The sequence below is a fragment of the Suricata suricatta genome, chromosome 14, assembly GCF_006229205.1.
Source record: "Suricata suricatta isolate VVHF042 chromosome 14, meerkat_22Aug2017_6uvM2_HiC, whole genome shotgun sequence".
Lineage (NCBI taxonomy): Eukaryota > Metazoa > Chordata > Mammalia > Carnivora > Herpestidae > Suricata > Suricata suricatta.
In genome coordinates, this window is record NC_043713.1 from 13,971,197 (window position 1) to 13,983,468 (window position 12,272).

The following is a 12,272-nucleotide window of genomic DNA, read 5'->3' on the forward strand; positions in this document are numbered from 1 at the left end:
TGCCAAAAACTATGATAGTGACTCTCTTGGACACTTACGCTTCACCAAATCCCCACATAGTTATTATTGTCCTTGTTTTCAGGTGAAGAAATGAAGTTCAAGGAAATGAAACTTTTCCACATCCCCACAGTTAGGGGAATCCCAACACCTCTGGGATTCCTTGGCCTCTCCAGGGATTCCACTCACTGCTCTGCCTATGAGAGGGTGAAAGGAAACACTGAGGTCTAGAAAGCCCAAGGGAATTGGTTATGAATGGGCGAGTGTGAGAAGATGGTGGTTAGGCACTTCACGTTTGTGTCCCCCTAACAAATGTGTATGTTGTAACCCTCAGTGTGATTGGATTAGGGCCTTTGGGAAGTGATGAGGTGGATTAGTGGGGTCCTCATGAATGAGATTTCTGCGTTCATAGAAGAAACCCCAAAGAGTCTCCCACTCTTTCTGCCATGTGAGAACGCAGTGAGCAGAGAGCCAGCTATGAACCAGGAAGTAGGATCTCACCAGACACCCAATGTGCTGGCATCTTGATCTTGGATTTTTCAGTCTCCAGAACTGTGTGAAATAGATGTTCATTTTTTAAGCCACCCCAATATATGGTATTTTCTAACTTGGCAGCCCAAATGGACTAAGACAATGGTAGAATAAGTGATAAATATTAAACATAAACAAATTTTCTGTCATTTATTGCCCTTTCTTCTGATCGTCTTCTCCACGGGGGCTGGTCACCTTTAATAATGCACCCCACTATTGCTTCCCTCTGCCTAGAAACTCTTCTTTCATTTATCAGATGACCCTTTGTATCCTCAGAAGAGATATATTTATGGAGGTTTCCAGAATCTTCTCCACTGTGATCCTTATAGTAATCACTTAAATTTTTCTTTCATTCTCCCTGCATCTACTAGATGTTAGGGCCTCAAGGGGCTCATGGTCAAGTGGAAGTGATAGGCAACTAGACAATTCACTGCACTGTGCCTTGAAAAGTTAGAGTCACAGATTTAGTGTGTCATTAAGAACCATTGAACGTTGGTGAAATGTCTCATAATTATAAGACACAACCCCAAAACGATTATTTTTAGCATCCTTGATTGCATCCTGGCTGTCAAGAAAAAATTAATCTTTTTCTGCAATTCCTTTATCACAGGTTGCTTACTACGTTCTATTTCCAACAATGAATCATCTCTAGATGACATTTCATGCACCTGGGGACAGTGGGACTGGACTGTCCTTTCCTGATGCCATGAGGGGCTTGGTGGTGCTGTCTTCCTTGTTGTCTTAACGAGAAGATGCAGAAGGACTAATGCCACACATAAACAGAGTCGGGTTTTGTCTGTAGTTCTGCCTGACATTTAAGTGTAATGCCCAGTGCTTTAGGCAAGCCTCTTTGGATTACCGGAAGTTTTCACTAATAGCACTTAAGAAATTCATCGGGCCATGCGGTGCCTGGGTGGCTCAGTCAGTTAAACATCTGACTTTGGCTCAGGTTATGATCTTGAAGTTTGAGAGTTCAAGCCCCACATGAGGCTCTCTGCTGTTGGCACGTGGCCCACTTTGGATCTTCTCTATCCCTCTCCTTCTGCCCTTCCTCTGCTCACTCTCTGTCTCTCTGAAGATAAATAAACTTTAAAAAAATAAAAAGAAAGAAATTCATCTGGAGGCACCTGGGTGATTCAGTCAGTTAAGCGGGTTTCTCAGTCAGATAAGTGGCTGACTTCGGCCCAGGTCATGTCTCACGGTTAGTGAGTTCGAGTCCTTGAGTCGGGCTCTGTGGTGACAGCGCAGAGCCTGGAGCCTGCTTCGGATTCTGTGTCTCCTTCTCTCTCTGCCCCTCCCCATGCTCACACACACTCTCTCTCTCAATAATAAATAAACATTAAAAAAATTAAGTAAAAAAATTCTTTTTAAAATTCACTCGCCTGTAATGAATTTGTGAGTGGTAGTGAAATAGAGCAACGAACACATTTTTTCACTTTCCCTGCAGGTTTCTAAAAGAAGGGTGCTGGGACCATGTATTTTGTTTTTTAAGGTTATTTACTTTGAGGGAGAGAGAGCGAGAGCGAGCTAGCTGGGGAGGGGCAGAGAGAGGGAGAAAGAGAGAGAATTCCAAGCAGTCTTGACACTGTCAGCACAGAGCCTGAGGTGGTGCTCGAACCTGCAGATCCTGACCTGAGCAGCAATCTAGAGTAGGATGCTTAACCACCTGAGCCCCCCAGGTGCCCCGAGGCCACGGATGTTAATAAGAGAAGAGAATTAAGTGGTTACTGGTCAAATGATCTCCATGACCTATTTTATCTAAATAGTGAGTCTGCTTTACAGAAAACCCAGAACCTGTGACTGTTTACTGAGCAAATTTTCCCCCCAGGTTATACATACCACAAATCAGTAGAGAGCATCGATTTCTTTTCTCCTTTCTAGAGAGGGAAGAAGAAATAAGAAGATGGTCTGCCAGTAGAAATGCAGCTGGGTTACCTCTCGCCCAAAGACAGACTTTTGCCATTCTTTATCCCAGATTTCTGGCAACAGCCAGTCTCTGAGTGCTGGCAAGCCCGGGGCCCCATGCCGCTGACCAGGGGAAGCAGGCTGTGCCTCAGTTTCTGCAGCTGTACACAGCTGGTATCCTTTTTATTTTTTTTTCTTTTCTTGCACTCTTTCTTACCAGAAGGATTCATGATTAATGATATAACTCCCGGAAAGTTCATCTAAATTCTCGGGAGAAGGTTCACATTTAAATGAAATTCAACACAGTCTAAGACCTTACGTGGTTCAGAGCTTTTGAATGTCTGGATTGCTTCTCTCTTGACATGGGCTCTGTTTAAGAGCTACATATACTGTTTCATTGCACAAAGGTGCTATCAAGACATTTCAGGAAATCATGGAATTCACTTATTCATTCTGTCAGTCAGTCAGTTAACAAACATTTCTTGAATACCCATTACATGCTAGACATTATGTTAGCCACTGGGGTTATCCAAGAATTCTAAAATGGTTCTCATTGTTGTCGAGTTTTGGGGCATAAAATGTTGCATTTATCTGCACAATAACAGGAGGAAGTAGATATCATTATTAACTATATTTTACTGACAAGGAAACCAAGACTCAGAGAGGTCAAAAGCTGTGTCCAAGGATTTATATATAAAACCTACTTTTAAATTTTTATTCTATTTCCAATACGGCATGCTATATTCTTAAGTTTATGAACTTTAGTTACCTAGATTTTAATCAAGCTAGATGAACCAAAGTCAATATACAGACTAGACCCTTGGCATTTGCAGATTTAAGTTTCTTGGCTTTGACTGTTTGCCAGACTGTTCTTGGGAACTGTGAGCAAATGACCCAGAAGAGCCAGGACAAAGGAGTTTGAATTGTGGAAACATAACCTGATAGATCCTATGTTGGACCATAAAACAAGTCCCGAATCTCTCACCCTAGGAGGCTGGAGTGTGGGGCCAGTCCCTTGTGTTCTGAGTGGTTTACCAAACACCTGCATCTCAATGTGGCTCTCTTTCTATATGTTTTCCTTGATGTATTTTATAGGGAAAAATACTACCGTGACCTGCCAGTTAGCATTAGCACTTAAGGATATCGGAACTTCAAGAGAAATCTTCAGACATTGCCCACCCCATGAATGTCTGTGCGTTAATGATGGCTAACATGGGAATGAACAACTTCAGCTTTGGAAGATGGAATGGAATTTCGGTTTGGAGATGGAATTTAATCTAATGGTTCATAGCCCCTTGGCGATTGACTCACCAGAGCCTCTTTTACTGTTTCCTCTCTCTCCTCAGTTTAGGAATGGGGCTCAGGGTTTGGATGGGAACTTGAGTAGTCATATCTGGTGTGCAAAACCCTGAAAGAGATTTCCCAGGGCCCTACGGGCTCCCACAGCACTCAGCAGCTCCTTCTTCCTAACTCAGAATGACTGGCTGGGATAGTGTCTTAGTCTATTCAGGCCATGATAACAAATTCCACAGACTGAATAACGTATGAATGACAGATATGTGTTGCTTACTGTTCTGGAGGCTAGGAGTTCAAATCGAGGCCCTGGCATGCTTGCGTTCTGGCGATCGGGTTCTGGGGAGAGCCCTCTTCCTGGCTCAGAACTGGTGCCTTCTCTCTGTGCCTTCCCCTGGTGGAAGGGGCTAGAAATCTCTCCGGAGCCTCCTTTATAAGGCACACATTCTATTCATGCAGGCTCTGCCCTTGATCCCTGGCGAGCGCCTCCGCAAAGCCCTACCACCAAACTCCATCATCTTTGGGAGTTAGGATTTCAATAAATGAATTTTAGGGGGTGCAAATATTCAGACCATAGCAAGTGGATGTTGTAGGGAATATAGTGTTATGCAGCCTTGGAGATTGGCAATGTTTTTGTAATTACCTACCTACCACGAGTTTAGTAACCGGGTTTTTCTCAGAATTGCTACATTGGCATCTGCTTTGTGTTCCTTATCACTGATAGAAATCTAACCCAGTCATCCCTTCTCCAGAGGCTTCACTAAATATTCAATTTCCGTGAAATGCCCCATTTGAAAGAATTTTGATGGCAATGGAACACTCCAAATAATGGATTTCAAAAATCTTTTTTTTATTTGGAATAGATATTAATAAAATAAAGCTCTCTATACCAGTTAAAGGCTATTTTAAAGAGGAGAAAAAGAGGAAATGGGATTTGCAGCATCCCAGCCCCAGAATCACAGAGCATAAAATCGTTGGTTTGGAGCAGAGAAACAATAGCTTAATAGGAAACACCATCGCCATTTCCAAAAACTATTCGAGTGAGTGGAACTCAGTTCCCTTATGATACAGCAGTACCATATGCTCTGCCACAAGGAGTCGTTTTGGAGGGAAAATCCCATTTTTCACCATTAGTCACCAGTGACTCTACCCAGCAAATCAAGATTCTTTGAAAATATTTTGACTGACCGCAGGCTAATTTTTTGGTAACCATGGAGTTTTATTTAACCAAGGGTATACATATGACCCTTCTTGATTGCAAGATGACACTTTGACTTATTTAGCTTAAAACCACCTATTTTGCCATCCATTTCTATCACATAGAGCAATTTAGAAATGCTTTTCAGAGGTTAAGAGCAAGTCCACGCCATATCCTGGAACGAATCACAGGCTGAGTAACTTCTGTTCAGCTCCTTCTTTGTGTAAGGGAAGGAAAACCAGACAGAGCTGGGCCTGGCCGAGATAAAATCCAGGAGAAACAAAAGAAAACCCACGGTAGTTTTGCATGGCACTGGCCTCATCCACAGCACATTATAGAGTTTCAGCGCTGGGTGTGCGTGTCATCAAACACTGTTTAAGAGTGAAGAAAAATGCTGCTTCTGCAAATGTGATAGCCTAAACACTAATCAAAGCTTGGCTGCAATCTTGGGGCATTACTGAGATTTCCCAGCTGTCAATCATTGTAATTCTGACAGCTGCAATGGGGTTCTGGCTTGATATGTACTTCTCAGCAGCTCGGGGCCTGGAGCAGGTGCCGCCCTGTTTAAAAGGCAACTTGCAGGCTGCATACCGATTTCTTCCCATCTGGAAGGGAGAAGGAAGTCCTCTTTGGTCCAGCATGCGTGGGGCCGCGAAGGAGTCGGGGCTGATAAGGTACTGAGTTCTGTCTTCCCTTCCTCCACTCACTGTTCAAAGCAATGATGATTTCCAACTGCAACGGGTCTTAAAGAGGGACAATTTAGTACCAGATTGTCTAATCGGGAAAGGCAAAGTGTTTGAACTTGGGAGTTTTCCTCTAATTCCAATAGTAATAGAAATTAGTTAAGTATCTGTTCTCGGTAACAGAACGTAATACTGCCACCTCTTTGAGATAATGAAATGCCATTTAAATCGCCCTCTCTCCCTGTAACTCTAAGCAGAAAGCGAACTCCCTAAGTTTCCTATCATTTCACAGAGCCTGAAACCATCCTAGTAACCACTCCGGATCTCACTAGGGAAGAACAGCAGCTAGGAAGCTATTTGGGATTTATAGTGCCACTTACTTCTATAGGCAAAACCAGTGGCATAAAAAACAAGAAGAAAGAGTTCTTAAGCCCTCTGGGGTAAGTAAGGGAATGTGCTTTAAAATCCTGATTTTTATTACTCTAGACAAAATAAGACACTTCACTTAGCCCATTGCCAGAAGACTGAATTTCAGCCTTTGTCTGAGGCTCTTATTCAACTGACACTCTGCCTGTTTGTCTCCGCTGAGCTGGGGCAGGAAGTCGGACTCCCCTTTGTCACCCTAAGAGAAGTTGGTTACATCAGCCAGGTTCTAGCTTCATGTGCAGGAGACTCGGTAACCAAAGGTGCCAACTTGGGGCTCTGAAGTTCTGTCATGATGACCAAGAATTGCTCTCATGGCAGAGAAATCAAAACCCAAACTGCGACATTTTCCCAAGTTTTTCGCAGCCAAATTGGCCTAGGTTATGGCCTCTGTTTCCATGTCATTGACCTCCCTTTTAGAAAATTTTTAAGTTTATTTATTTATTTTGACAGAGAGAGAGTGAGTGAGCGAGTGTGAGCAGGAGAAAGTCAGAGAAAGAGGGAGAGAGGGAAAGAATCCCAAGCAGGCTCTGCACTGTCTATGTGAGCCCAACATGGGGCTCGAACTCATGAACAGTATGATCATGACTTGAGCTGAAACCAAGAGTTGGACATTGAACCCACTGAGCCACCCAGGCACCCCTCCTTCCTTTTCTTAATTGCCACTCCATCTGGGGTAGCCGAGTTGTGTGGCAGGAGGGAGAACGGCATGAACATTGAATCAATAGTATCTGAGCTTTTCTAGGCAAACTTGGCTATGACTCAGCAAGGAAGCCATGGAGAAACCCAAATGGTTTACACCTATTGGAGAAGAGACCAGTCTGAGGCTATTGTCACACCCTTTTTTTTTTGTATATTTATTTACTTTGAGAGAGAGAGAACACAAGCAGGGGAGGGGCAGAGGGAAGGGGAGACAGAAAGACAGAATCCCAAGCAGGCCCTGAGCCATCAGCTCGGAGACTGATGTAGGGCTCAAACTCATGAACTGTGAGATCATATCCTGAGCTGAGATCGAGAGTCAGACACTTAACCAACTGCGCCACCCAGCCCCCACTGCAAACCCTTCTAAATGGAGCAAGATCTCTCTTTCTGTCCCTTGGCCTTTCTCCTCTCCTTCCCACTATCCCCCAACCATGGAAAGACGAGTCCTCTTCCTGGACGTGGATCCTTCCTCTTCCTCCTGCTGCAAGCCCCTTTTTCCTCCCCAGCAAACATGCATGACTTTCCCAACAGCAAAACAAAGCCATTTGGTGAAAGTTATTACCCCTTTAAGACAAGGGCACTGCTGTCCTTCCCCTCCCCCAGTGCAGAGAGCAAGACATGGCAGGAAATGCACAGGCTGGAATCAGGTTCAAATCTTCACTTCTCTCTAGCCATGTGTGTCTGGGGAAGTGATTCACCCTCTCCCCTCAGCTAAAACGGCAGCAAAAGCCAGTGATAATAATGCTTGTAAGCCTTTGAGGCTCATAGGAGATCATGTGATGAAGTGCCCAGCACAAGACCGGGGCCACGGAGGTAACCAAGTTTCCCTCCCTCTGCTCATGGCTGGGTTTTTTGGCATTGTGGCTGAACTCGCCGCCTCTCCTACCTGACCCTCCCCTTGGTGCTCAGGCTCTGGAGAGATTTCCATTTTTGTTGACCTTCTGCCCATGTAGCAAGAATAAACACCCTCTCTGCCTGGAAAGCTTGCCCACACAGGTTTCCATGACACAGCATTATCTCTGCAGTTTACAAAACAGCTCACAGAACTCCTTCTAAAATGAAGAGTCAGGATAGATGGCGAGGGGTTTATCAATTCAATGCAGAAATCTCTGCTTCTTCAGAGCCCCTGCAGCCATGGGTTCGATCCCTGGGATTCTGGAAAAAATCCTTTTGGAGTGGGGGCCATCCCAAGTAGCCTGGATATCAATGCTTGGGAAATGTGCTGTGTCAATCAGAAGCAAGCCCAGGCCCCACCCTCACAGTCCCAGGAGCCATGGACTCGGTGACCTTGTGCCATCACTGTGGAGTGAGTGGGTAAACATGAGGTCACAGGAGTACATCTAAAATCCCCGTCACCCTTTGTCAGAAGGCCATTATTCCCATTGAGTCTCACTCCTTTGTTAGCCACAGGAGAAACTAAGGCATGGGGGCAGGGGCAGCCCCACCAGCCCAGCAGCTGCACGGCTGCGGAAATCGTGGGCTCCAAGCTCAGCCAGCAGCTCGCTCTACTACCCCTGTGGCCCGTGGCCCGCGTGTCTGTGGGCAATATGCCCAACTCTGTGTGTTCTATATAAACAAAGGTGCTTGTGGGCAGGAAGGCAGGAAATACAGCACTTGGGCTGACAGGCAGGTAAGAAAGGGGGGAAAAGAGAGACTGGAAACCTGGTGGGTGGGCGAGATGAGAGAAGTAAATCCAAGGATCAGGGAGGCACGCTGGGCCGGGCAGGGTCTGCTGCAAGGTGAGTGGTAAGTTAGCAGGTGAGTGGCCTCCAGTCCTCACTGTTGGTACCCGTGAACGTGACCTTGTTTAGAGATAGGATCTTTGTGGGTGTAATCAAGTTAAAAAATTTTTTTTAATGTTTTATTTATTATTGAGACAGAGAGAAACAGTGCATGAGCAGGGGAGGGGCGGAGAGAGAGGGAAACACAGAATCTGAAGCAGGCTCCAGGCTCTGAGATGTCAGCAGAGCCCGATGCGGGGCTCGAACCCACGAACCGCGAGTTCATGACCTGAGCAGAAGTAGGACGCCCAACTGACTGAGCCACCCAGGCACCCCTGTAATCAAGTTTAGATGGGGTCATGCTGAGGTAGGGCGGGCCCCTAATCCAACATGACTAGCACTGTTGTAAGAAGAGGCCGGGAGACACAGCGGCCCAGGGAAGGGGGCCACGTGGAGACGGAGGCAGAGACTGCAGCAATGCATTTATAAGACAAAGAACGCTGCAGATTGCCAGCAGCTTCCAGGAGCCAGAAGCGAGGCATGGAACAGACCCTCCCTCGGGCCCTCCAGGAAGGAACCAGCACCACGGCAGCCGGATTCCAGACCTCAGGCCTCCAGCACCACGAGACCATCATTTCTGCTGTCGTCAACCACTCAGTTCACGCAGCCCTGGGAAACTGGTCCACCAGGCTGAGGGACCAGCACGCAGGACGGGTCACAAGTTCCTTAGAAAGGAAGGCAGGGCGCAGGCAACGTGATGCCTTTCCGCAGAGTCTAGATCCACCTTCTCCAAGTTCTAGGCTAACTGTGAGGCCTATGGACACGTGGAGAGGTGAAAGGGATGTGGGGAACAGAACAGAGAGAGCCGGGACCAGGCTGGGCTCTGCGACAGCCTCCCTTTCTAGGTTCTGTACCTTCGCTCACTGGCTTCTGGGCCGGCCCTGCTCCTGATCTGAGTGTCTGTGCCTGGGGGCTGTGCCGCACCGGGCGCAACACTTGTGAACTTACAGGGGCTTCTGCCCATGACTCTGTGTGGTCTCCTTGGCTGCACGGATCGTCCCAGCTTCCCAAGGCTCTCCTTTCCCCCCTCTACCTCTGAGGCAGCCGAGTCACGCTCTGATCCCCCCTGGTCCCTGCCTAATTTCTCTACCACCGACACCCCTCCGCCTGGCCCCATGGGCCCATCTGAAGGGGGTTCAGCAAGGAGTCTCTTGCCCCGTGTGGTCCCGTCTCTCCACCAGTGGGACCTACAGAATATATTCTCTTCTGGCCTCCATTTTGTCCTTGACACCACGAAGGCCTCTTTGTTGAGATCAAATGGAAGGGTAGGGAGTGACACTCCCTGATTCTAGAAGAAAACATGTGACCAGGTCACTGGTGCAGGGAGGGACAGGCAGGGGCTTTAGGGAGAGACCAGTAGCTTCCACAGGGAAGGAGAGGGATTACCCAAGCTCCAAACCTAGGTGATGACTTCTGTCAGGCGTCCCCAGTCTCGGGTCCCCCTGCTCAGTCTGCACCACTGTTAACGGGTCACTCCGTGACTGTGGCTCAGGCTCCCATTTGAACTGAGGCATTTAGAGCCATGCCCTCTGCAAGCCTCAGGGGGGTTTTTTTACTCACAGTTCCGAGACCTATGTGGGGCGGGGGGGGGGGGGGGGGGGGGGGGGGGGGGGGGGGGGGGGGGGGGGGGGGGGGGGGGGGGGGGGGGCTCGGCTTGGAGAGGCCTGGGGCATGGCCTGGGGCTTTGTGCGTTTTAAACAGCAAGCCTGGTGGTTCTGCTTGGGTGATCCTCAATTATAGGCTTGGTTGTTCTGTAAATGCTCTAGAGCCTTCCAGTGTGCAAGATATTGGGGACAGTGGCAGGCAGCGGAAGGGAGGATTTTGACAGCTCAGAGGTTCTGTGCTGCCTTTCAGTGGGGACCTCATCCAGCAAAGCTGGGCATTGCCCCAGAGCCTGCGGGCCCCTCAGGAGGGTTCTGGGCAGAAGCTACCATCAAGCTCTGCGACGGTGCCAGATGTGCTGCCACCACCACAGGGCATAAGCCTGGCAGAAAGTTCTCCGCAGGAGGGAGCGGGAGAGAGGGAGGAAGACAGAGCTGGCGGGGAAGGGCAGGGTGTGGGGGCACCCCTGCTGGCCAGCCGGTCCGTGATGCCACCCGCAGCCCACGGGCCTCCTCTCTGAGCAGCTGCCTTCCCATCTGTGGGCAAGATGCAGCCGCTCTCCAGGAGGAGAGCCTGCGCTTCTGTCGGGGTGGGGTGGGGAAGGAGACCGCTGTCCTAGTCTGTTCAGGCCACTGTGGAGAAGTAGTGCCACAGAAACCACAATTTGTTTCTCATAGTTTTGGAGCCTGGGAAGTCCCAGATCAAAGTGCCAACGGACTTGGTGTCTGGCGAGGGCTTGCCTCCTGGCTGTCTTCTCTCTGTGTCCTCACAGGGTGGCTGGCGCCGGGGCGGGGGGGGGGGGGGGGGGGGGGGGGGGGAGGTTCTGTGGGGCCTCTGTTATTAGGGCAGGAATCCCCTGTGTGAGGGCCCCACCCCAAAGATCCCACCTCTTCATACCATCACAGGGGGTTAGGTTTCGACATATGAATTTGGGGTTGGAGGGAGGGACACAGACATTCAATACGAAAAACCACCAACTATTTCAACTACTTTCTCTGTGCACATCCTGCCCGGGATCTACCACTGGCCACTCCATCCCCCTTGATGCCCAAGAAGGCAAGAGATGGGGGACATTCCATCGTTGGAGGGAGGTGGGGGGAGGCTGCACGAGCACTGCCCTGGGCACCCTTTGGCCAGTCCCTGTGAGGGTCTGGCTGCCTGTCACCTCTTCATATGTGTCCCTGGACTCTCTGTGCCACGGCCGGAGAGCTGGGCTGTTTCTGGAACAGGTCCTGACAGGCCGCCAGCAGATGTTGGGCGCTTGGCGAACCGCTAAGGACGCGAGGCACCGTGCTTCACCCGGGCATCTCCTCTTGACCAGGGACGGTGAGCAAACATCATCACATTTACTCAAATATTTGACCTCAGGAGTCCTCCCGTATTCCTTTACAAAAAAAAAAAAAAAAAAAAAAAAGGAAATCCAATGCGATGTAGAGCAAACCAGTGGCTCCATTAAGGTGACTTTTCACTGTTGCGTCACCTCTGGCCACTGTCAACTAACATCTGAGCCCTGGCCCTGCCATATGTAGGACTGTCAACACGTAAACTGAGGCACATTAAACATTTTAAGAGCCATTTGAGCGGCGTCAGTAAGAATGGGAAGTGGGGAGGGGTGCTTGACTAACAGAAGCTTGAGGAAAGAGTGTTACAGACCAGGCACGAAGCAAAGAAAGGACCTTACTTGATCAGCTACAGCGTAAAGCCTGGTTGGCTGCTTGTGATTGGTTGTCCTTGGGTTTTGATTTCCTTACCCGACGCCTTTATGGGCTTACGTTCCGTGACCCGTGGAAGCATTAGGGCCGCTCTAGTCAAATGGACTCTTTGTTTAATGAATTTAACACAACCCAGCAAAGAAAGTCGTGTGCTGGGTTTAAGCGGTTTGTTTTAGTGAGACACGTGTATCACATGTTGCCCAGTCTTCTTGGCTGTGACACGGAGAGGTGAGTGAGACAGAAGCTGCCTGCTTTTCTTTGGTTTGGCCCATTGGGTGAGCTTTGGGTTTCTGTAGGGTGTCACTACTTCGTTACGAAGAGGGGCAAAGTTGTGTAGTTACTAAGGGCATGGACCCTGCGGGCAGACTGGATTTGAATCCTGGCTATGCTGCTCACTGCCCTTCTGACCTTTGGTAGCTGGCTACCCCTCCCCATGCCTCAGTTT